Source organism: Bombus terrestris, chromosome 13, assembly GCF_910591885.1.
Source record: "Bombus terrestris chromosome 13, iyBomTerr1.2, whole genome shotgun sequence".
Lineage (NCBI taxonomy): Eukaryota > Metazoa > Arthropoda > Insecta > Hymenoptera > Apidae > Bombus > Bombus terrestris.
The window spans coordinates 1,659,069-1,684,588 of NC_063281.1; the positions used below are offsets into that span (position 1 = coordinate 1,659,069).

The window sequence follows — 25,520 nt, forward strand, 5'->3', positions numbered from 1 at the left end:
AATCACACATGATTAAATCTCTTCTCCACGTTCTCTCCACGTTCTGTCCACGTTTCCATATATCCCTAGACTCATAAGAGTCAACCGCTATCGATTCTCACGTTCCGAAACAAACACAAAAATGCCTGCTAATTACTGGCGTAGCAGGGGCCGAGATTTAGCGTGCGTCTCGTTCAGTTTGATTAACAATAATACAAAGCAATAATGTTTTAATAAAAAGTGCAGGCAGAAATTGGAAACGTAACAACGTGGAGAGGGAAAGAAGGACAAGAAGGAGATGAAGGGGTTGTAGGGGGTGGTTGAAGCGGCACGAGCAAATTTAAAAGCGCAATTACACGAAGATAAACGCTTTGGCAAATATCCATTTTTTTTCGCGAGACCGGAACGCGTCCGCCTTCGTTATAGAATCTCGGTTCCGTGCACGGACGAATGGAGCCATCCAGATATGTAGATCCGATTCAATTAAAGAGAAACGCTCTGTCCTTCCTCTCTCTCTTTCCCTCTCTCTCTCTCTCTCTCTCTTTCTCTCTCGCTCGCTCGCTCTCTTTCTCTCTCACTCTCTTTCTCTTCCATTGCATCTCTATGGATCTCTATGGTACTCGCTGCCAGAGATCCGAATACGTGAGTTATTCCCCGACGAATCCCGCTAAACCTATACGATAAACCGCCAACGGCGACTTTTTCGAATTCCCATCGAGTCGCCGGATGCTCTCGGATACCAGACGACGTTCCCTTGACTCTCTTAATCGGTATACATTGGAATGCATCTTAGCCGTACGCTACCATGCGCCGCGGCTAAGTAATCGTTGCACAATGACGAATCGCATAAATGGGAGGATTCTCGGAGACTCTTCCAGGCTAGAAAGGTACGGTCCCCTATGCCATCGGGTAATTTCATGGTGAACCTTAACCTATCTCCCTTGATGTTTCTTCACCGTTTCTTTTTAGGAAGAAAATTAACCGTATAGCTAGGATATAGGATTCAGGAAGAGAGTAATAAACACTGGCGAGTGTTTCAGCGCGTTTGAGAATGTATAGGAGGGTTCGTTTAATGGTATGCATTGGAGATTTTATTGAGGAAGTCCTGTTGAGGGATAGGAATATTTCTGTGCTACCAAGATTGATATCTTATGATGAGAAATTCTGGAAATTCTTTTTGATAGCAGTTATATATCGTCGTCGTTAGTAATTTCTAATTGTTAATGGCAACTGCTATTTTTTAAAAATATTGTTTGCTAATCTTCGGATAGCGAAAGTTCTGTCACTCCAATTATATTTTATGACGAGAAATTTTAGAGATTTCTATAAATAGTATCTATTCGCCATTGTATTCATTCGTATTCGTAAGTATGCAAAAGTATTCATTGTCAAGACGTTTCAGAGATTTTGCTAAGAAAAACTCGTTGAACGAATAGAATTATGTTTATAGTCCAGAAACTTTTATGTTTTGTAATCATACGTTAAAGCGGTTGAAGAAATTTCTTCTCATAACGATAGTAAATAGTCGTTGACATCCAAACATATACATGCTGCTTCGCTATTAGTATTCTCCGAAGAATTTCTTCTAAAACTCTCGCTGGATGAATAGAATTACTTCTGCAATTCAGAATTTGATGCTTCATGAATTTCATGTGACGAACATCTTTCTAATAACATTGGCAAATAGTTGGAATCGAATCGAATGCAAAGAAGTTACCGTCAGATGTCCCTTGAGATTTTTATCATTATACGGCAGATTCTATCGAAAATATCCAGTCTCCAGCAATTTCGGCGGAAATACCGTGCCCCTGAACGACACCATTCTTCCCGAGTCTCTTACGTCCCCTCTAGAAACCCTCCAAGACTCGAGGGAAACTTCATGATCGTCCACTACTACGCTAGACAAAACGGTGTATCGATCACTGTAAAAGCTGTACGTGCTCAAAACTCGCAAGAATTCCGTCAATTACAGTCCTGTCTTTTGGAATTCCTACCTAGTAGTCGTCGGATACGAAACGATGTTCCATGACTCTCTTGATCGGTATTCATTGGAATTCGTTTCGATTCCAGATATACATACGTATGTATGTGTGTATATTTCGTACCGATCACACATATATACGTGTGCATATAGATATATATGTATATAGAAATATACACGTAACGTTCCGACGTTCGTCGTCTTCCTCATCTTCGTCGTCTTCGTCGTCTCTGTCCACGCGATATTCGCAAATTTATGGCAATTCCGTCAATTAAGTCGAGTGAAGCGGAGTCATAACATAAATATGTAAACGGTCACGACGAGCCTCTCTCGGAGTAGCCATATAAGCTGCGCTTGTCCATCAATGTCTCCGCGAAAGAGGTCCAACATGCTCGTAAATGCATACCCAACGAAATGCAACGGTCAGTGGCTATCATACATTCGTACGTGAGGATCCGCGGTATCGCATAACTCGTCCTCCTTCCACGATCCACAAACCGAGTACATACACGACCGCGTGCATGTGCATCGCGCGGTTTATCGTTTGCAGAAAATGCGAGGACGGAAACTACGCCGAGCCAGGTTGCTCTTCTCGCATATTTTTCAACCGATTTAGTACGGGCCTCGGGATTACGCCGTGCTCTCGATAAAGTTTTCGAGAATAACGAGGGATTTACTTACGTTGCGTTGACTTCGATAATTGCCTCGATCGCGTACGATTCGTTTACTTTGAAGATTAATTATGATTACGTTATGACTGGATTTGGTAGATACGATGTTTTTGATGTTAGAATCGATAGATAGAATTTGATCGTCGAAAGAAAATGATTAAGGAATATTGAATAATATTTGCAAGTAGTGAGAGGATAGACCACTGGTTGAAATTAAGAGGATGTTTTTAATCACTTCGCATATAACTTTTTTTGTCAGTTTACTAACAGGTACTTATGATATTGCAAATGGAATTAGAGATCGACGATTAAAATAACCAAACTGATTCTACATATTGTGAGAGTGTCTCCTTAAGTGGTTAGTGAAACTCATAAAATATTAATTTGAAATGATATTTTTTTAAATTCATGGTAGCAAACTTTTACTTGTAAAACTACTTAAAGAGCGTGATACAATCTAAATGAAGATGGCATTGCATTAGCAAATGTACTTCATAAATCCTGAAGAATTATTTTTCTCTTCCATATTCATGAAAAATTCTTAATTTATTTTAACGAATCTTAGATGTCCCTAAAATTGATACAATTTCATACAATTTTGTTCCTTTCCTTTTAAAATGAATATAGATATTACGATATTTTTATGATATACAATATCGATATTAGAACTTGATCGAGTCATTAAAAATTCGAGAAATCTTAATAATTTTGGACACCATGATATGCGAGATACGATCGTTATGTATTATCGGTTCATAATAGCATAACTTTGTTTTGTAATATGTCGAAACAAGTATCATAATTAGTAGAAACGTTTTATTTATTTAATGTACATACTTTTTCTAAATAAAAAACAATAAGATAAATGATGCTCAAACATCATGTCGCAAAAGTATTCGAAATGTCCGAATATCACTGCGAGTCACTGTATGTATAATTTGCTTCAGTGTGAGAAAATTCGATTAGTCAATCGGAATTTATGAACGCGACTGCGAAATCACGGGAACGAGGGTCGAACAGGAAGGGTGGCTGCCGCGAAAGCTTTCAGGCTTTGTCGTTTAAAATGCAGTAGTATCTTTGGCAAAGTGGGCGGTTCGCCCCGTTCTTTCTGGCAACGTGCCCGATATAAACTTCTTAAACGATTTCTTAATTCGCCACCCCGTCGGGGTATACTCGGTTCTCGAACATTTTCGGCCATGTTTCTGTCCCACCTTACCTATCCCTCCCTCTCACCTATTTGCAACCCTTTCGTATCCCCTTACCTCGACGTCTCTTAATTTCCACGAAACCCTCTCGCTACGTTCACCCTTTCTCTGTCGGTCTTCGCTTTCCACGAGCGAATGTAATTAATGTTTAGCATCCGCGTTATTTGTTTAGTTTCATTTCATTATCTTCGAAGGCGTCGACTACGACGATTTTATGCAAATAGAGGCGAAGAGACGAAGTTTCACGTCCTACCTCTCCCCCTTCCGACCCTCTTCATCCCCTCTTTGGCTCTGGCTTTCCTGAACACGTTTCTTATTGTTCCTGCATCTCGTCCTTTCCTTTATTATCACCAGTTCTTTATACGTTTTTCTTCCTCCGTCCTTTTTCCTTTCTCTTTTCTTTTTTCTCCTTTCTTGTCGCTGTTGCTATTATTATTACGATCGTGACGAAGATCCGCATTATCATTTTCCCAAGTCGCTTCGGTACTCGACGAATAAATATCATTCATAATTCATTCCACTTCTTTGGCGTTCATTAATCCTCTGATTAAATGTATCTCATTATTTAAGAAAGCCTGGCCCGTTTTATAAAAGCGGCAGAAGTTCCATTACCAGGCGCGGGTGAAATTCACGGCGATACAAGTCCTTCCCTTTTCTCTTTCTATCTCTGTCCCCCTTATTGTTTTGAATTTAGTAACGAGAGTCCCTCGGCTAATCGAAGCTCACCCCTCTCCACCTCTTCCGCCCTCCCCTTCGCCTCTCTTCGATCTCATTTTCGCTTGTTAATTAGAATTCACGGCTAAGGGATACGCGTAATTTGCCGGTGGACCGGATGCCGGCTGAATAATTGTACTACAAGCGTTTCGACGAGTTGGAAACACTTTGAAAACCGATCCCTCTCGTAGAACATTCTTACATTCTTCTTCTTTTGCTAAACAATAAAAGAAAGTTATTTAATGGTTAATGAAACGCGTATATATAAGATTGTCGCGATTTCTCATCGTAAAATTGAAATAGCGCCCTGATAGATATGTGTGGGTCTGTACGTGTATGATTAGAAGCTCGTTGCGAATACCAGCTTGAAGATGACTTTCTGTTTCGCGGTAAGAGAAAGTATAATGACACGCAGAATCGTTCAGTTATAATAGTTGCTTTTAGTTTGTGGTTTGGAAGAGGGAAGTTAATAATGTGCAGTGCATTCGAGAGTTTTCAATGAGAAAAACAATATACTAATAACGTGACATTTTCCTCGTCCATTACAAAATCGAATATTTAAAAATCTATGTTTCCGTAATCAAAATTCCAAGAAATAATTAATATCTCTAGCATTATTTAATCATCGAAAAGTCAATCGAGCAATATTAAAAAGATTCGAGTTCCCACTGCAGAAAGCGTTTTTAAGTTTAATGTAGCTGATTACGTCAAAAAATTCGAGTTTTCAAACTCTCCAAAAATCATTTATATTCTTTGTAGTCTTTAATTGTCAAAAATCCAATCCGCTAATATTTCGCATTCGAATTCGAATTTATACAATTGAACTTCCACAAAATAATACATATTGTCATCATTCTCTAATAATTAAAAAATCCACCTACTGTTATCAAAAACTTCGAGTTGCCACAATCAAAATTAGAAAAAGCAATCCAGGACACCCTAATAAGTCAAATTCCATAATTTTCGATTTTTTTATTCGTGTAATAAATTTTCACCGCTGGAAATAAGCGTCGATTGGAACGGGAGTGGTGAAAGGCGGGGAGGTCGAAAGAGACAGGCGAACGACATGAACGAAGGGTTGGCCGTGAGCATGTTGCGCGACTTATCCAGACGCCGTATTTAAATTCAGGCGAACTTTGGAGCCGTAAGTTCGGGCCGGGCCGGGACCAGCTGAATTGAAAAGCTAATTCTCGGCGTACAATCGACTCGTCTCGGCGTAGGGCAAACTTTGTGAATGTGTCTCATTAACCGGCTGCGAGTAGCGTGCGCACGCGTAAATTCGCGCGTACCCCGAGACGCGTGTGCGTGTTAAAGCGTTTCACTCGGTGTAACCACCGCGTAATCTCTTCCACGGTCACATATTCCCACCGCGTATTTCAATTCAAAGGTCATACGTCGGATTTCATGGAAACCCGGCGGCAAGTGTGTCTTATTTTACCCCCTTATCGGTTTGTTATGCGATACGCCTTTCAAGATCCTTTATTCATACTCTTTTGCCTCTTTAACGTCTTCTTCTTGATCTTTTCGTGATGTTTTCCATTCGAATTTTTATTCTTCAAAACTATTTAAAAACGAGGTTTCTCTTTAATCCGTCAAACTCATTTTTTAATTGAACATTTCTAAATTGAACATTGTGAAGTTGTAAATTAACAAAGATAAATCTGTTTCAGATAGATCGATTTGAAATGAAGTAGCGTATTGAGAAAAGTGACTTCCTAACTAAATTAGGAAACTATTATGTATATTCTATGTATTATATATACCTATGTATGTTTAAGACATTGAGAATCTAAGCGACTTTTTAAGTCGTTCTTCCTGTTTAATACGTTAAATGAAGGATTCTTTTACAGTAAAAGAATTCCACTTTCAAGTCAAATCTTGTTTTCTCGCTGTATTATTTGAATATGCTGAAAAGTAGAAAGGAAGAGATCGGATGTCCGAAAAAAAGCTGGCATCTTCACTCAACAAGGGAACATAGAAACTGGTGTATGCAGGAGGTGCATTATTCCGTGGAATCGAGCGTGACTCAGTTCCCAACTATTTTCCCTACTTTCCCAATTAACGTGGCACGCGCGGGTGTGTAGGAATACAGTTAAAATGGCACAGTTTTCGTCGACCGCGGAGCCACCCCTAAATTCGGCTGCACGCGGTCGCATTCCTGTGTTTTAAAATCTCGGCAAAGGCGCGGGAAACAAAAGGCAAGTTGCAGCGACGCGCAACTTTCACCCCGTACGTGTGGCGGAAACGAGAGAGAAAACGGGTGTAAAAATAAAAAAACAAGAGAGAGAGAGAGAGAGAGAGAGAGAGAGAGAACGGCCAAAAAACCGGGGTAAAAAGACAAGAAAAAGAACGTCGGGGAAAAAAGGAGGGAAAAAGGAGATGCACAGGGGTGTGAGTTGGTGAAAAAAGAAAAAAGAAGGAAAGGGATTCGCTGAACCCGGGGCTCCAACGAGCTAACGCTTTTATTATCCGTCGCTTTAATTTAAGCGGCTCTAGTCGCTCCGTCACGGTTCCAGGTGTGAATTAAGCGCGGAATAAGCGAGCAGCCGCGTATCCACTTTCGGCGCCCACGGCGATGCGCGGAATAATTAAATGTGTGTTTTGATAAACGCAAACGAAACCGTCGCCATGCCACCCCTCCGCACAGTCAGAGACGCAAGAAACATGCAATTCCACGCCCGTTTCCGAACCACCTAGCAGAAATTTCACGGGCAACCGAAGGACACCCGTTTTTCCTTGCGCTTCCTCTCCCTTCGCTACAGTTATCTTTATGCAAATATTTCTCCTACGTTTCATCGTGAACCAATCCTCTATCCTCGGTCGTGGGAGCGATCGAAGAGTCGATGGAGGCTCGATGGATTAAGCATGGTTTATTGCTGTTTGATCATTTCGAAGGGCTACTTTCTATGGTCGGTGGTTCGTTAATCGTGAATAGGGTTACTAGGTTATGAATTTGGAGATTTTATTAATTATTAGAGACTTTGGTTTTGTTATACTGCATCTATGCAATAGGAATGTCGACTAATTCCAAGTGCAAAAATGTTTACTATTTTTAGTCACATTTATTGGCATATTAATATATTAACTATTATGTTAGAGAGCATATAGATTTACTGAATTACATATTCGTTGGAAAAAATATTTACAAATCTTGAATCTTACTATTAATATCTTATGTTATTATTATATAGAGAAAGAACTTTGAAGTCGCAAAATTTATTGCTTTTATCAAGAATAAATGCATGATTTTTTTTCAATTACGACGCGTGTTCAATTTTTTAAATAATTCAATTCAACGAAAGATACTTTTTTATTTTTAAGAATACCTTTATTTCAGTATTGTCCTCGGTGTGTAAATCGATCGTCAAGTAAGTGCGTCCGAGGCGCGTCACCCTTCAAGGCCGGAAATCGTAAACAGAGTCTTCAGTTTGTGTCGAAAGTTTGAACCGTGCGGAGTGATGTGCGCGTTCGTCTTCTATTCTAAAATTGCGTCGTACTATATTGAAACTGTGCGAATGGACGATATCCGAAAAATTCTACGCTGTCCGTCATTCCGTATCAGTCAAGATAGGTTCGTGCCATTTAATTCTGTACACTCTATTGCCATTTGCAGTCATAATTATCAATATTGTCTAAAGAGACGAAAATTCTACGTTGTATAAACACTTTTCTGCAATCATTTTACCCGTGTTTCATAATCACTTTTTTCTTTAGAATTTTAAGATACGAATTAATGGATCGTAAATTGCAATTGCTATAGCTAACATAATTCTCTTAAATATTTTTACTTGCTTTTAATGATATATGTATATTATTTTTCCAATTATCAAAATTTTACTTAGTTTAAAGTAATTTTTATCGTTGTAGATGTAATTTTCTCCTGAAAAGAAGAATTCTGTATACTCTTAAGTAGATAAAATTAGCCGTGATCACAGATAAAGAGATGCAAATCCTGTTTAACTAAAAGTCACGCGTATTCCATTAGATTTAAACTCAGATTCGTAATTATAACCGACATTCTCTTACGGATGAAAGAAAGAGAAAGAAAAATTCTATGTAACAGATTTCCCGTTTTCTACCGCGATGTTTTGTGAATAATTTCACGTAAAAATGTAACACCTATGTATTTTTCGGTCAACTCGTTCCCAACGTTTTTCAAAACATCGTTCCCCAATCATCGTGTGTACATTATCGCTCGACAGTATTTACACATTCACTGTCACTGACGTAAAATTACTTATTTACGTAAACTGTATCTGACACTAGCGTGAAATTACTCATTTTACAAGATAACAGAAATATTTAAAAAGAACGGTAGATAATCTAAACATTCTCCTCAAGCATTATATTATTATACTATTATAACTATTATAACTTATATTATTATTAACTATTATATATCTAACAATTATTTTTTGTTTAATTTTAAACAGGATTTCTAAAATTTTGCTCTTAATTTTGGATATGAAAATTACGAGTATGAAATTATTAAATATTTTTCTGCTTATCCTTCGATATGCAATTAAACTAAAAGAAATTTCCAAGATAAGTTAACTTCGTCCTAAGTTCCATATACACAGTACTTAGCAGGAAAACAAGTTACATAATCTTGAAAATAGAATATACATATGTTTCACGAGTAATAAAAGTTACTTAAATTCCTTCATGACGTATTCTGTCTCCCATACGTCAATTCGCCATAAAAATCAGATATAAGGAGCTAAAGACTTACCGTTATAAGGATTTGAGCGCGATTTCCCGTGTCAATTTTATGCTGTGGATTTTTCAGAGATACTTAAAGGCACTGCCTCGGTTGAAACGAAAGCGAGATTAAGATATAAATAAATAAATCGTAGCAGAATTAAAGATTATTATAACAAATAATCACAGTTAGCAAACTGACCAAGAATAATTGAATATATAACTTATCCGGAAGTTAGATAGTACCGCCTATCAAGCGGGATTTTTGAAAGCGCAGCCGCGTACGACTACTTTCAACGCCAGTGGCAACGCGCGGCATAATTAAATGTGTGTTTTGATAAACGCCGCACGCAACGCTCGCGATCGGGCGTGCAAGCAAGAAACGGTCGACGAGGCAGCCGCTTGTTCGCTGCAAACTTTCATGGAAGTGTCTACACAGCGTCCTTGTTGGAACCTCGTCCTCCCACATCTCCTTCTTTCTCGCTCTAACCCGTATCTCTACGTACGTGTCTCTCTGTCTCCTTCTCATCTTACTTCCTGTCCGTTTCTCTCTCTCTCTCTCTCTCTCTCTCTTCTCCTAGTTAGAATACAGAGGCACGACCATAGGCGATAGGGATTTGTGTTAGGGGGCCGCACTGGCACTGCTCTGGAAACTGCTGATTCGAAATTAACGAAAATTAATTGGCAACGTCGCGATATTAATTCCCGAGATTAATTCCCCAGGACGTAGTGCTAATTGATATCTCTCGGTGCCAGGAGCGAGTGAGAGAGAGAGGGTGGTTGCTACCGGGTCAGATGGAGAGAAAGCATAGAGATCCGCAGCTTGCAACGCAGCTGCACCTTGATCCGTTCGAATCTTGATATCAACATGAGTTAGCGCCTTTTTCGATGCAAAAATTCGAACATTTCGTGTTACGAACGAAGAAGGATCCCGAGATAAAACAAAACTTAATCGTTAGATAAGGTATTTCGTTAGGTCTAGTTTTCTAAGGAAAAATATCGAAGTCAGTAATTACGTTCTTATCAAGAAATCAGAAAATTTATTCTCGCTATATAATAAAATTTTTGTGTCGAGGATAAGATATCGACGTCGAGGTATTTCTTGTTGATGAATATTAATAAAAAAAAAATTGTAATATTTCATTTTGTAGTTAAAAAGATATATAGGGGCGTGTCGTTGTTCAATCGTTCAAAAATCGATTTTAATCGTCAGATCCCGCTTTCGTAAGTATTGAACATCGATTCATTTTTATTTAGTAGTTGAAAAATTTATTTTCACGATTGAAACACGGATGAAAATGTTGAATCGAGGATAAATGCTGAACAAGACCGCAGTGTTTCTCGTTAGTTGGGGTTAATAAGATAGAACATGAGTTTCAACTATATTTAACTTGACACTTATGTAACAAACGTCGCGTCACTGTCGTTTAAGTATGTGTTTCTAAATGATACACGTATATTCTTAGTAATCTTGACGACGTTCTTTATGAAGAGTTGACCAAATTCTTTCGATAACGCGTGGATGTGCAGTTTGATTTCTTTCTGGATTCTTCTGTTGACAATCGTCAAGAAAATGGAGATAAATGCGTTATAAACGGTTGATAGATGCGTTTTACGGTAGATGCATTTGTCTGGCAACGTATCGTGTAGCGCGGAAGAGAAAGTGTTAGTTTTTCCATCGGACGTCATTCCATTAATGAAATTCTTCTTAGTCTCTAGTAATGACGCTGTTAATCATCTTTCGTCTACGTTCGTATTGCATATTTTACAGCTTTTTCATTATAATTTGCGAGAAAATATAAAATATTCCCAGTAACATACTCGTTATAATATTTAAAGGATGAAACGAATCTCTGTCTAGATTTCATCTTTTCGGCTGTATTCATAAAAATATGAACTTGCATAAAAATCCACAGTTTCGAACTATGTACAGTGTGGCTACAAAACATATCTGTGCACAGTCTTATTTGGCAAAGAAACTTTTTTCATGTTAGGTTCTTAGTAAATAGTATCGAAATTTTTGTAATCATATAAACGTATTACTAAATGATGCAGAATTTAATATAATTAGATTTAATTAACTGATATACAAATGTAATAATACATGTAACGGTGTACAAATAGCTTTCGTACTCGCCGTATATCTCATCTCTTGAAATTTTTACATCTGTTTACCTATTTTATCACAAATCTTAGCTATCTCCATTAAAAATCTACGACCACATAAGAATAAAAATCAAAATATTCCAAAATAAAAAATCCACAACTCGGGAAGTCACCAAATTCTAATCGTCGTTGTCTCTGAAGGATCGATCGCGACCCTGCAGTCGATACAAGGCAATCAAGCATTAATTACCCTCGCGAAACGCAATAAATTTCAACAATGTATAAAACACGATCTCGGTAGAACGTGTCTCGAAACAAAATCGTAATTAATTCTTGGCATAGGGCGGATAATGAAGACGAAGCGAGGCTTGGTGGATGGTCGTGGCGAATTCTCATTGAAGAAGTGTCGCCCAGGCCGGTGTTTATAGCCGGATAAACCACCGGGACCAGTCGACAATTAAAGTTGAAAACTCTTTGGGCTTGGGGATGTTTTACGTCGGCCAAGACGGTCGGTGCTGAGCTCGTAAAACCTAATATAATTAAACATAAAAATATCCCGGTAGCTAGCCCGAACCGACTAGCTTGGCTGAACGAGGCAAAGTGAATAAAAAGTGCTCTTTATTACAATGAGCTTTAATTAACGCGCGCTCGCTCGCTCGCTCGCGATGACTGCTCGCGTACCGCGCACTTTCTCAACTTTAATTTACAACGTCTGAAAGCGCACCCGGGCGCGTTCGTTACATCGTTGCCATAAAGCATAGACACATAATTATGCGGCGCAGGGTGAATGAACGCGGGACGCTGATTCGTCTACAGGGCATTAAATCCTTTTGTGAAACGCCGTTCTTCCTCCCTCCAGTCACCGGCATCTATGCTATTACGAGTTCGTAAATGATGGATTTGGGTATGGGATAACCGAAACGTCGAATTCGTGTTGGGAAATGTTTGGCAAGATAAATTATTCTCTCGAAATCGAATCATCGAATGTTCCATATTTTATGACTGTTTCACTAGATATCACTTGTTTATAAGATATCTTAGGATGAGACTTAACGCTTTTCTAAAGCTTTACATTTCTGATTAGAAAGTTTGTATAATGAAGTCTAATTTTGGAAAGAAGGAACATTAGATCGCAGAGTGTAGAATTTCTATTGTATTGTGTTTGGAAATATGAGGCTGTGGGATTGTTGTATCATTATATTCCAAGATAATTCTTAACGGAAAACAATGTACGATTCTTTAGCGTAATCTATACATATAACGATCGTTCAAAAAGTAAGTCTATTCGGGGGCTATAGCTCCTATTTAATACCTTGCGCACATATCTTTTGTATATTATATCCAGATAAATTATATAGGTATTCTTCACTCAAAACATTGAATGTAATCATGCCCTCTTTTCGTATCCTAATTGCAAACAATCGATGCTTCCATGTATCTCTAACGATCGAAATTCATCGCCAGTCATTTGAAATAAATAATCACATTACATTCGTGTTTCTATCTTTTCCTACAATGTTCATTCATCATAACGATATGATTTTGTAAAGTTGTTTCAAAATGGAGGAATATGGTAGAGGAGAAAGGATACATATATTAAAGTTACTTTTTTCAATTTATCACTAGCTGAAAGACAATCGCCTTATTAAATAAGTAAGTAAATCGTTACTTCAAACTCGCGCATCGAAAACTTTATACACTAGAAAGATACTGAAAATCGAATATTGCACATGGTATACTACACGTAACTCTTAATTAACCCATACATTTACAAGCGCTGACATTTAATTCTTCATATAACCACACAACTCACCATTTGAATAATAAATTTCAGAAAAATCTCGCATAATCTTCTCTAGAATACAAATAAATCTTTTCCTCGTATTTTGAACTCGTAACGTACCTTTCAAGTTTCCATGTCTCCTCGCGATCAAAAATCTTGGTGTTACGTTATCCCATGAAACATTTCCGAATGATATCTTTATCCAAACGACTCACGATCTCGCCATACAATCCCATTCATTTCAAATCACCGATGAAGAAACTCAACCACCCGAAGATGAAACGACCCAACGATTAAGCATAGTGACAGACAATTTTCTATACATAAGAAATACGCGTCAAAATCTCGGGATCGGCGGAACAGAACGCTCCTCGCGACTCGCGATCTGTGGATTTTGAAGTAATAAATTTCTCGTTGGTCGGTCGATGGTTCGCCGTCAGGTTATGCGCGAAAGTTGAAATTTATGTCTCGGTTGTTTATGATCGGCCAGTGATAAGGGATCTACGGACGTATGACAAATGATCCCGTAATGAAAAGTGAAAGATACTGCGCGTAGTGGGTCCTGGTTCTGCATAAATTTCAATGATTTAGCGCGTCGCGCGTGCTGCCGCGTATCCTCATTGAATATACACAGCGATCGATAAAACTAAAGCTTGGATCGATCCGCGGAGCGAAAAGTCATCGATCCGTCGTGCAAACGTTTGCTGTCCAACCCCCGAAGCCACGGCACTAGGTCACACGCCGCTTGTAACTCGAGAATCATAGCGGTCTCATCGTTGCCGAGAGAAGGAAACATATTTTATGAGGCATTTAGATCAAACGAGAAAATGTTAGTTCTTCTCTCACTTTTAGTAAAAGTTTAATGAAGTGAAACTCTAAACAAATATCAGTTTGCCGTCTGACGACCGCTCGCTGAATTGTAAATCAAACGTTCGAATGGTCTAAAAATGCTTTGAAAATGCTCCAAAAGGAATTTGTTCAATTCTTTTAGATCTGAGTGTATATGTATATTACGTATAATATTTGCTCGCGTTCGTCATGAAGTAACGTACAAATTTCTAGTTATTAATAATTAATTTTCCAATAATTCGCTCACTTGGTTTAAACGCATCATTGGAATTGCAGATTGGCGACAGTGAAGGCGGATTAATTGTCGTTGAACGTCTCTTTACACGCTAGCATCAAGCAAAAGAAACATTTTATTTCGTTTGTACCGTTCTCCGGCGAATGGCAGACGTTATGCAAGTGCTTGCGCAAATAGCTAATAACATTGTGAATCGCTGGACTTATATGCTCGCGGTAATGTTCCTCGTTGAAGGATGCGAACTTCTATTTCTAATTAACTGATCAATACGTATTTGGAGAATTCCAACTATTTAAATCGTTTATGATCTTGCAATATTAATTGAAGATTAAATTTGTCATTTTCGATCCAGTTTCATGTTTCTAATATTAAAAGATATCTGCAGATCGAATAGAATATGTAGAAATTTTTATTGATATGTATAATGTCTTGTCTTAATTATTTAATATCTTTTAAAGATATTAATAATTCTTTTTGTTTACTGAAATGAGAACAGACAAGATCGACATATAAAAATGAAAATATCGCACCAGGATTAACTTGTTGTTAAGTAAACTTAAATTCTTTTGTAATATTCTTCAAAGTAATATCATTTGCTTCTTCATTTTCTTACTGTTAGTTAATTTTAAAACAATATTAAAATTCTAAGTTTATTACCTAGACAAGTTTATGGCAAATTACGAGACTTTAAATGATTTGATTATATTCTACCGTTTACCGTTTGTGGATGTATTGCCATTAGACTTTCATTGGTTATACATGTCTTATATTAAGTGTCTATATATATTTTGTGTCTTCTATATTATACGTTGCCGGCTGCTGCTTAAAAATACGATATTGATAAAGACGAATGTCTCAGAAACAATCACCGAAGTATAAAAAAACATGTAACATAACTCGTTAAATGTTATAAATGTTATTTATATAAAGATCATAGGAGAAAATCAGGATAAATTACATTTTCATTTTTTACAAGAAAACAATTATAAAATTTTGCAAACCCATCTCAAGATTATTTTTTTATTTGGTTTTAGTATTAAATATGTGTTTTTTGCTACCCACTCGAAACATTTTAAAAATGTTGAAGCTTATAATGCTAGTTATAGGTTTTACAACATTGCACAATATTATACCAGTCTTTCACAGTACTTTGTGAGAGTTCGGAGCTAATCATTTTCCTTTCAAATGTTTCGTATAATAGTACTTCTTTTTAACCACCAAGTTACATCGAATTAAAATAACTAATATAAATAGACAGCTTATTTTCTCTTATAGTTTTCATACATATTAGAATATCTTTCTTGCAAAATCGAATGAGCTTCGTTCAAAATTGGTTAGTTATTTTTCATTTTCTTGTCCGTGTAGTTGTATAAAATATAAAGTACGAATTAAAAGGAAATAACACAAACTGTTATAATCACCATACGAACTTAGAATAGTAATAAAATAACAAAGAAATCAGATATATATATATATATAAATAAATATGTTAAAATATTTCCCTTATAAAATTGCATCGACTTTGCTCAAAACCAAGTTATTCTACCAACACGAGTTCTTCTTGAATTATCTGTAAGAATATAGCTATCCTTGCATCCAATCCACTCGTACGAAACGAGTACAATATCAACGGGCAGGTTGCTTGAATTAACACGTCCGGATGAAAATGGAGGCGTTGGATCGAACATAACAGTTGCTCGATCGTGGCAGTCCCTCCGTTGACCTCGTAAAGTCGGATCGGTAATACGGAACACTATTTATTCCCGAAGTTTCGACGGCTCGGTTGAGCCGAAAGCAGCTCACTTGGAGGTAATTACGAGGATTCGCCGTCTTTCTCAACGGCGGCGGCGCGCCGTCTCTGCCCTTCTCTCTTTCTTCGCCTGTGCAAAGTATACTGCCGTCTCGCTCCCGCCCGCCGATTCTATCGGGCATAATTACCTTTCGCTGTCCCTCTCGGATAATCATTGTAACACCTAAGCACCCTACCTAACCTACCGGAGCCTAGCCAGCGTTTCCAGCGTTATTCGCCATCGATCGACCGCCCTGACGACGATTTCCGTGCTACGACGTGGTCATTGCTGCCATACGAGTAGATCGTTTCGCTAACGATTACAGTGTCACTCGGCCAATCTAGGATTATCGCTATTTCGGAAGCCGGCATGCGACCAGAACCGACGCGGTTATCGATATCGCTGCCGTGATTCGTTGAGTACACTCGATAATTCCTGCTTACCAATTCATTTTCCACGTGTCTTTTTTGTTTGATTCTATTAATGTCGATTTATCCGTCTCATAGCGCAGCACGAGACAGTATTATAAATCGAATATCTCCTTTTGGTCATTGTTGATATAATTATATTTTTCGAACGTTAAACATATATCTCAAGTTTGAACAAGACGTGAGGAAATTCGTATTGTATTGATTGCTTTCTCTCGATTTTATGGCAAACGTCTTCTTGTAATATTACAAACTCTTTTCGTTTCGAACAAATTTGAAGATCGCAGCAGGGTTAAATGTCATTGTAGGTAGTGCAATTATTAATAAAGTTGAAAGTATATATTTCTTGTGTCTGACACGTGAAATATACGAGATCTTGAAAATGAAGAGATAATGATAGAGGAAATTATCCATTCTGATTTCTTTGTTATTTTACTATTATTCTAAAGTCATATGGTGATTATAGCAGTTTGTGTTACAATATTTCCTTTTAATTTGTACTTTATATTTTATACAATAAATGTTAGGATGAATATTTTCTAATACAAATTGAAATAGCTAAATAAACCTAAATTGGCGCGAATCTATGGTTCCGTGATGTCAACTTAAAATGAACATATCTAACACGCACAATTGCAAAGAAACATACAAGAGAAATAATGATCACTGCTGTTAACTATCGCAGAAAATCTTGTACTCGTCATTATAATAATAGTGAAGTAAAGTACAGAGTGTGTATTGTTCGAATAATTATGAGCTGATCATTATTACCACGCAGTGTCATACTTAATTCAATGAGTCATGTAGTGACATAATTCTTCATAATAATGTTCAGAAAATTAAAAATACCGTCATTCGATGTTTCCAATATAATTACATAGAATCTTACCTCATTAAAAAAGTACTTAAAACGTCGCCAATAAATTCGCCACCTAATCGAATTTCCAGGAAACATTCTCTTTAAAAAAAAGCCAAGCACGGAACGAATCGTAAATCATGAAATTTTATTCTCGGAATTCATCATCGTCTAAGATATTAATCAAATTTAACACCGTCGTCCTGGCTTTCCACATTTTGTTCCGTGTCTTACCGCGAGACGAGACCAGTACGCTGTACCGTTCGATTTTCTTGGCGAAATCGTCCGTCCGCATGCTGCGCATACCAGTCGCGATAAACGCGCCGGTGAAACGCGATTCCGCTCGAACGTTCCCCGCGCATTAATGGTACGTCGCGTTAAGAGCTTCGAGAAGAAGAAAAAAGGATCTTTCTATCCCCTCTTACGATCAATTGCATAACAACGATTGCCATAAAATATTTGACATGTAATTGTGTTATAAAAAGAATTATTCCGGAAGAAGGAGAGAGAATTTACCTCGAGGAAAATAGAGTAAGGTAGGATCATTAATAGACCGTGGATTTTTATGTATTTATGAGAAATTTAAATAATCTTCGGACACTTATCGTAGAAAACTTGTATCTACATATTGTACGTGATATGTAAAACATGTTGGAATTTCATTGTCACCGTAACAAAATGCGTGGTGATGTTGTGATTATATTCGTAAAATTTGAACCCAATCTGAAATTCTAAAATTCACCATTTCGTATCTATGACATCTTCTTACTGCAAATAAATTTATGCGAATAATTTGTTTCTTAGAAACTGAGCATAGATTGAAATTTTCAAATTAACAAAAAATAAAGTTATAGGATGGGCGGGCTCCTAAGCGACCGAAATGTTAAAACTTGGACTTCTGAAATAACCCTACCTTACGAGATCATGTTAAGAGATCATGAAATAATCAGAGTGAAAATGGCAGTCGAGGATAATGGGATTCTTTACGAGGCGTTTATCGATCCGTTTCTAGCCGTAGAAAACCAGCTGGCAAGCAATGAATTCGGCAAATGGAACCTGGCGAAAGGCGTCGAACTTACTCCGGGTTCTACCGTCTGTCGTCGGTTAAGATTTAATCCGTTAATCTATTCCCGGTAATAAGGAATCCATAATGAGTCGAAGCACAGACATCTATATCGTTCTACTGTCGTCTGTGGAAAGGGTGAACGAAGACGCAGTTACGCGCTTCGCTCCCCGCGGTTCAGAAGGTGAACACTGAGAGGCTGTCGTTGGAGAGAGGACAGAGAGAACGAGAAACGCGAGTGGAGGACGATGGAGAGGATGTAGGGTGATAGAATTGGTGGGGCGAGGAGGGCGATGGTAGGGGGTTAATTAAGCCGTCCTAATATAACTTCTCCTCGGCCCCCGAGTTATCGAGTATTATTCCGCAAATGTGTCGACCTCAAAGACAATGCCATTCCGGGAAAATTTATTTGTGTCGCTGTACACTGCCATCTCTACCGCCTCGAAACAAACCCGACGAAACTTCTGCCAGGCTCGCGCAACTTAATTAAACCGACCGTGGCCGCGTCGGTCCTGTACGAAGTGTCGACCTCTCCCTCTTCCTATCCTTTTCTCTCTGCCACCCTGGTACTACCTCGCGATTCTTTTTTATTCCTTTCTTGCTTTCTTCGTCGCGATGCCTTTCGACCCCCCCTCCCCCCATCCACTGCACTCTCTGGTTACTTCATTAAACAGTTGGTTGGAGTTTTCCGACCAACCAACGCCGTTTCGGTCGTGTAATTATGTAATGAAAAGTGGTGTCGATGGAAGAGGGTGGTTTCAGGGGAGGAATGGGCAGCACGTTGCGTTACACGCGAATTTCGACAGGTAGTTGGGATTGCAGGGTACGAGAGGAATTCTCGGAGGTGTGTCTTCATTTGGAATGTTTCTACATAAATTAATTTGGTTTGGATTACGTGGGTTACGTGGAAGATGTACGAGGAAGAATTGTTCAAGAGAAATAGAGAACATTGACTTTAAAATTTGACAAACGCTTCATGGAGCAGTTTGGATTCGTAGAGACCGAAAAATGTGTTTTGCTGTCTGCTTTTTTTGCTTCTTTATTAGGAGCCTGTAAAGAGTAACATTTAAAAATATCCTTCGATATCCCACTTTCATTTATCTTCAGAACTATCTAATGTAAATTATGGACCAACTAAATTGTGAAAAATGAATACATCTGAAGACTACAATGCGCTTGTAAAAATCTGTATACATATTCGATTACATCGAGTTCGTCAGAACGTTCATTTATCTTAATACGCTTCTATAACCCTAACTGTGGCCAGCGTAACCATAATCTTACGCTAATACGTTTACTTAACTGACCAATATGAAGCCAAGAAAAATGTTCATTTTATATCTACTCCACGATACTATATAAATTCACAGAAATTCTGCAGAGCCCGAGTCCTTTATCCTAGACATCACTAGAAATCTATCCGACAATAAAAAAATTTTTTGTAAAACCCGATATATAGACCGATGAGGACCCGAAATCCAAGTCGTTCATCGAATTTACCCTGTGGAGAGATCGAATGTTGAAACGGGGGTTCGAATTACGACAGGGGTGAACGATCGTGTCGGGCCAGGGGCGTTGGTATTGTTGCCTCGGTCGGCCATCACGGTCGTTGCAGTAATTATGTGCTGACGTTTTCCTCGGTAACGTTTTCAAGTGAACCGCCGTGAAGATGCTTCCCAGAAGTCATCAGCGTTGGACGAGTTCGTTCAGCACATGTTAAGAGATCCACTTGTCGTCGCACAAGTGGCGAGGAAGAAGGAGAAGAAGCACGAGGAGGAGGATCGGGAGAATAAATTATTATTACGCTGGTAAATCCGGTCAATCTCGTGGACGGACTCCGATGCGCGGCGATGACGACGAACCGCCGCCAATCGCCGCAATGGAGATGCATGGGAGTGCGTTAATCCACACAGAATGTTCCGACACTTGACATTTCCTTTAATAATGGCGTCTTCATTCGTTGAACCGCAAGTTCAAGTTAACTGGGGAGCTACGCTTAAGGAGCACGCTGTTCTCACTGCGCATGCTAAAGATCTATGGAATTCGTACGGAGAACTCACGAGTTCAACTCGTTTTTATCCCCTGGTGAAAATAATTAGAGGATCGCGAGCATGATGTATGTGCAAGTCCCTTTTAACGAGATTCTCAGAATCTTAGATTTTATTTATGCTCGCTGTTTCGTTTCTGATAAGGAATGCTTTATTTTTATACATATTTTCTTGGAAATCTCAGTATTATTGTTTTTTCTGCAAATCTAGCAATTTTGAAAAGTTGATAAACAATAATATTCCATGCTCGATATTTTTATGGCAAAGAAAATGTTGAAAATTCCCATTTTATACTATATTTTATAATGTAGAGATTCGATTAAAATATGGAGATTCTGAGAATCGTAAATTTTATTTGTGGAATTTTGTGTACGTCTCGCATTATTTCATTAGTGATAAGGAAAATCTTATTTCTTTACTTTCTTGTTGATAGTTTTAGGATAGCTATACTTGTTTCGTATATAATCGTTACAGAATTTGAAGAAAATATTATTCCATTTAATATTTCATTCGATAAAGAAAATATGCGGTATTGATGTGATAGAAATATTTCAACTACATTCTATAGAAAGCTCTACTAAAATATAGAGTATTCAAATATAACATATACATATATATATATATAGATATGATCATATTACGTATATTTATAATACTAATAGATGTCCAAAATTTTCAGCTATTAATTCTCTCTGGATTTAAATGATCTTCTCTAAAATTACCTACTCAACTTTACCTTATTTCGTCTCTAAAATATCGAATAATAAGCAAAATCGGAGATAGCTATTTTACATATGCGTTTCAAAGATCCGAGATCGCAAAGTACAGCACAAAGGACTATAGAAGACACACATTGACTAAAATGTAAACGCGTGAAATCAATTTGGATGAAAGGCGAAGACATTAATTAATCGATACGCTTTACCAGGTCGCGAGTTAAAATACTTGCGCAAATAAATGGGTTCCCCAAGTAGAAACAGGTTAAATTATACATGCATATACATGTATCATACATACGACATTCTATAAATACGACGCAAATGCAATTTTGATCGTCAATTTCTGATAAGAATCGCGCGAGGAGAAAACAGAGTAGGGATGTTATTACGACTCGAGTGTGTTACGACTCGGGGTTACAATGAAAAATGCCGAGCGAATTAATTCATCGTCTCTTTTTCTCGTTTATCTCCATACAGTAGTATGCAAAAGTTCCCAACGAGAAGGGTCTTACATAAATGGAAATACATATCCCATTTTAAAAATTGAAGATTAAAAAAAGACATGATAAGTACACTTTTGTTGATTTCTTGATTTTAATGTCACTTTATGATTAAATAACAGGGCTTTGATGTAACGTAATCGAAAGTGAAAGCAACCGCCAATAGTATAATGTAATATATATGGCATAATTATTAAGACAACAAAAATCTTGAAAATTTTGACGAATATGATAAAAACGAATATAAAAAACACACATTTAATTTCAAAACCGAATAAGAAAACTATTTTGGGAGATTCACGAAATTATAGAATTCTTAGAATTCCCTTTCGTAGTTACGATATTAAAAAGGAAAATTCGATAATGTAAACGATGATTGAAAAAGAAATTGCGTTATAGAAATATCGCGTTAACGCTCTTAATGTGTTCAAATTCTGCAATATTGCTTTTGAAATGTAAAGTGAAAAGTCTGTCTAACCAGAAACTTTTGTAGAGCACTGTATGAGAGCTCAGCTCGTGGCGAGCAAACCGAATGAAAATTGATTCGACATTGATAGTCACGTTTCATAACCTTGACGATGATAATGGAGAAACCTCGGTACCGATTAACCTTTTTCCACGCGAACTATATTGACCAGTACCTACTTATGACCATAGTCTTGGCTGGCGTAGCCGGGGTAACGTAGCTAGAATAATCGTCTTAGCAGTAGAACCGCGAGAGCGCTGGCAGTATCGTTGGAACATCTAGAATTACGCTCATTAACACCAAGGCATCTGCTAATGATCTTACTTGGCTCCGGATTGTGTAACTCAAGGACTGCGCGGAAATCGGTCGCCGTGTATAATAAGCCTCCTCGGAATAATGTTATTCCTTATGCGAATTACGACGTACTCCCGTTGTCTTCCTCTAACGCCGAGTTATAAATCAAATGTTCACTCGATAAAAAAGTTCAACAGACAATTGCTTATTTCTTTCCTTTTTTTTAAGTGCTTGAGATTAGTTGATTCTTTGTTCGTTTTTCTCGTGTCACGTTAATTATTTGTAATTGCATGAAGTTGAATGTTGGAATTTATGGAGGAAAATGCGTAAGATTGTTAAGAATAGTTTAATTAGCGTTGCTGAAATCACGAGATTCATATCGTTTAATATGTGATTTTGCAACTGAAATTTTATTAAGTAGTCGTTTAAGAGGTATTCACAGAACATATAGAAACATTTGCTGCAATTTAAAAAATCTGACAAACTCTAGTCAATCATACTTTCGCGTTGCAAGCAATTAAGCATCCGTTCCATCGCAAATATTCAAGCAACCATTACAGAGAGGATTATCATTAATTATCAGACACATTTCAGATACGAAGGATATTTCGGGGAATCTTTTAGAGTCTTGTAGAATCTTCAAAGTTCAAACAAGCATACACCGAACCATCCCAATTATAGAGAACTAATTAACAAAAGTATTTAAAATTCGAAGAACATTTTAAAGAATTTTAGAATCCTATAAAATTTTGAAATAAAAAATGAGCCAACCAATAATAGAGAGAATTAATTAGCAAAAAATTCCTAAGATTCTAAGAATATTTCATAGAATTCTAAAATTTTATGAAATTCTAAAAGACTGAACTTAATATTTTATGAAAAATAGCTACGTTGAAGCACGAGATATTCATCGTAAGATCCTCGAACCGTATCTATGGCCGTTGATGTGGCACTGGCGGATAATTATCGTCGGCTGGAGTCCTTGGGCCACGATGTTGAATCGAATTAGCTAATCTCGTCGTTGCGTCTAGGCGCAAGACACGGAGGTGTTAATTTCCATGTCTTTGATTTTTGGCAAGAGAGAGAGTTTCACAACGTTGTTCCAATCTAAAGACCCGACGCTCTTATTCCCGATATCTTGAACGCCCTGTGGCAGTTTTGTTACTCATCCCACTGTCAAGAGCCCGTACACGCGTTAGATTTCGACGTGAAAGAGGCGAGGAGCCGCGCGTGACTTAGCCTTTGCGAACCGAAAAGGCTTTACGTCAACACGATCTAATAAAGTCACGACTCTTGGATACGAAGGTTAACATTGTTCCTTCCTTTGACTTGTTTTCACCTAGTCGGCGGCAATTCGCTTTACGAGCTATTCCTTTGCACCTATCCTCGTGTCTCACTTTTAACTTCTTCGATTATGTGCAGATTGAACGTACTAGAGTGGTGAAATATGTCTTTATATAGGCTCACATTGTTTATCTCTAGGTTGTAGAATATTTATAATAAGCATGAAATAGCGATGTTGACCTTTGGTATTTGAGATGTATCACATGATTCGTTCCTGTAAGGATGATAATGAAGGTTTCCGATGCGTGACATATTAGGAAGAGATGCTTCAAGTATCATAAAAAAATCTCATCTATGCGTATTATTTCCATATAATCTCATTCCACGAATATTTTATAAATATGCTACTGCAAATAAACTCCCAGATAATTCCCATAAGTTAAAACACTTTAATTCTGAAGTACTTTCATTTATTATCTACAACCAGTCGAACATTTTGGGTCACGATCCTTCTTCAGTTGTATCTATATGTACATAGAATCTCTATTAACTGTGTCATTAACATCGCAAATATCAAGAATGCTTTTTCTTCCACTAATATATTTTCATCTAAGAGATTTTCCAAGCTAATACAATGCTAATTTGACATTTTTTCCATCTAATTAAAAGTGTTATAAGTAATGACTTTTATAGAACACGTACTAACTCCAAACATTTGACGAACAGTATAAATCCTACTCTATCAAATATGGAAAATCTACATAGCTCAAAATATCGAAAAGAAACCAACTGCCCTTAAAAAAGCGCAAACAACTAAAATCGATCAGCGTGATAGATCAAAATAGATCAGAATAAATGAGAAGTTGGATGAATCACGATATTCTAAGGCGCCTGAGAATTTCACGGGACCGTCAGAGATCGTTTATCAATTGGAATTATTGATCATCAGCGAACGTAGCCTAATTTACAGAACGAGAACGAACAGAGTCGGCTTAGGGTAGCGGAGCGTAGGCCAGAATGACACTCTTGGTAATCCCCCGGACCTTCCCTGTCGTTTCTAACCAACAGATCGGTAAGGGGGAGGGACGCGATGCCTCACGGTACTATCGATCATTCGGCAGGCCTCATAATTAGCAATTAACTATATCCATTAGTCGGTGATATAATTACCATGTGCTCCTACTACCGACGCTTAACCCGCCGTCTGCACGGCACAGCGGACGTTGCGAGGGGCTGATTTTCGCGGCATTAGCAGGTACATCACGATAATTATACGATCGATTATTCTAGGAGACCGACGGAGGGGGCGGGGGCAGAGGATGAGGGGGGCGAAAATTGCTCCCTTCGTCCCCACCAAAGTGTCTAGTAAACTTGGCTAGTTTCGACTCGAATCGATCCATCCTATTTTCGATAATTCAAGGTCCGCGTGTCCTTTCCACCTTCATTGTAAGCTGTGTTCTCTTTTTGTTTATGCCGCTTGCCATATGTATTAGGACACTTGCTCGACGTCACTTTATTGAGAAACTTGAACAAATTTTACTTTGTTTAATATATTTCATGGTAAGGCACACGTGATGCGAATAAAAGGATACATTTGTAATAAAATAATTAGAAAATGAAAGCAGTGAAAAGCAGCATTATCTAACTTGTATCTACTACTAATTATTATATACCTATTAATAGTAATGATTGATAGTGTATGTTTTGTGAATGTAAGAATATTCTTCAACCTGCGACGATTATTGTATTCGTTGGTATAATTGTTATTTTAATCGTCTTTGGAAGAACTGTTATTTTCTTATGAAAGATTATTATACGTTAAATATACATTAAGGATACGTTAAATAG

At 37.7% G+C, this 25,520-nt stretch overlaps 1 protein-coding gene and 1 long non-coding RNA gene across 4 annotated transcripts in view; both read left to right on the forward strand.

The window, feature by feature from the left end:
* The window catches only part of LOC100643587 (POU domain, class 6, transcription factor 1), a 210,939-nt gene that overhangs the window by 117,126 nt on the left and 68,293 nt on the right, over positions 1 to 25,520 (forward strand). The gene's annotated exons all lie outside the window — the stretch shown is intronic.
* Positions 17,544 to 18,179, forward strand: LOC125386222. The gene is made up of 2 exons (XR_007226191.1): positions 17,544 to 17,834; positions 17,909 to 18,179. It is a non-coding gene; the product is annotated as an uncharacterized LOC125386222 (long non-coding RNA).